This window comes from Frankliniella occidentalis, unplaced genomic scaffold, assembly GCF_000697945.3.
Source record: "Frankliniella occidentalis isolate FOCC.00 unplaced genomic scaffold, Focc_3.1 Scaffold214, whole genome shotgun sequence".
Taxonomy (NCBI): Eukaryota; Metazoa; Arthropoda; class Insecta; order Thysanoptera; family Thripidae; genus Frankliniella; species Frankliniella occidentalis.
This window is the reverse complement of record NW_026267340.1, coordinates 279,032-280,830: the sequence shown is the minus strand read 5'-3', so window position 1 is coordinate 280,830 and position 1,799 is coordinate 279,032. Positions and strand designations below refer to the sequence as shown.

General features: G+C 49.1%; 1 protein-coding gene across 1 annotated transcript in view; it reads right to left on the bottom strand.

Moving 5' to 3' along the window:
* The window catches only part of LOC113215607 (uncharacterized), a 21,672-nt gene that overhangs the window by 5,513 nt on the left and 14,360 nt on the right, over positions 1 to 1,799 (bottom strand). The window contains exon 2 of the transcript XR_008011757.1: positions 957 to 1,796. The gene's annotated coding sequence lies outside the window, so the exon portion shown is untranslated. The remainder of the gene's footprint in view (positions 1 to 956; positions 1,797 to 1,799) is intronic.

Below are 1,799 nucleotides of genomic sequence, written 5' to 3'. Positions count from 1 at the left end.
CGAAAACTGCCGTCAGAATTGACCTCCGACGCACCGTTTGGCCGCTAGGGGCGATTGAACACTTTATTGAACATTTGAACATAACTCTGCCATTTCGATTCTGATCGTCTTGGAGCATAAAACATTTTCGTTTTCTTTTGTCAAGATGAACCCGAAACCATAGATACCTTTGCACATTTCTCCCACCACTACCCCCGCCCCCCGGGCGTGTAAAGTTAAGCTCACGTGAGCTCACGCGTGAGTGAGTCCGGAAACTCCGCGCCCTGCAGCGGGGTATTTCCAGCCCTGCGCCCCGGAATCACCCAAATCAAACGGAGTATCGAAAAAGTAATGATCCCTAGGATTCCCCCTTTCTTAAAATTTGTATGTTGCCGTGTTTAAGAACACGATCTAGCGAGCTCACGCATGAACTCACTCACGCGTGAGCTCACGTGAGCTTAACTTTACACACCCCCCTCCAACTTACGTAAGTAAACACGTAAACCATTCCAAATATCACTTTCGTTCCTTCTCATCGGACACTCGCGAAACTTCACAGGCTAAGTTCCACAACTCTAAAACTAAAACTAAAACACTCGGTTTGACTATCTGACATTTTAATAACTGCTGAGAAGGTATCAAAGTCTTCAGGTGAGCGCAAGGAGCCACTTGCGCTCCCCCTCCCATCGAGCGCCGTGCTACCAACCTACCGCCACCAAACAACGAATTCAAATTAAACGATCGTTTATTTCAAACATCTAATATCAAACTTCTAAACTAAACTCATTACGTCTCGACTTATACTGAAGCTCCGTGCGCAGTTTGAAGTCAATTGAAGTTACCGTCTGAGAGAAACGTGGGCCAGTACAGACAGACAGACAGATCGACAGACAGACAGACAGACAGACAGACACACGACCAAAGAGTTCTCTGCACCCAACATCACAGCAAAGGCTTCGCAAGCTCAGCCAAAAAACCTTTGAAAACCATATCACATAGTTGTGACGGGCCGCGGAATCTAAACGGCCCGTATTCTGAGAATCACCCTATCACGCTGACATCGTGGATCCACTGAAGTGCATCACGGGCGCCGGGTAACCCCTTCATGGTGTCCTGCAGAGGTTGGTTCAGCGAATGGTCGAAGCAGTGGACAAACAGTGCGAGAGGCTGCATCCCTTTGAGTCTCGCTTGCACGCCTTTAAATTCCCCTTTCGTGTTAGACGCCCCGTAGAAGCATTGGACGGATAGATTCGAAACGTGGAGGGAAATGCGTTTAAGGACGTCTAAAAATATGTCTGGCAATGCCTGTCCCGTCGCGTGTCACTGGTCGCGTACAGGCCTATGAAATATTCGGCTGCTTGTAACGTGCCCATATGTCAAGTGTACGCAGACAAATGGCCACCTGCTCCATATTGGACGTGTCCCTGCACTCCTGATCTTCTCCCCGTTTACATCTGTTCTTTTTTGGCGTGTTCGTAACATAAGTAAGAATTTTTGGAAATCACGTACATGGATGTTTGTTTTTTTTCCGTTTTCAGTTCTAGGAAACATGAGTTATTTGCTAGATTGGCGTCGCCTATTTGCCCCAGACGATGAGGAGGTAGCTGATCTTCTCCCCGCGCTTGCTCTCGAACTTGAGGCTGGCGCTGCGCTGTCCCATGCCTACATTCACTGTGACGGCGGCGTTCTTGCCGGTCCGCAGTTGGTCGACGACCTGGATGCAGTGGATGGTGGCGTACGGGGAGCTGATGCTCACCGTCTCGGTGTTGACCCGCAAGTAGGTTGCCGCCTTGTACACCGTTTTTGATTCGAGTTGCCTG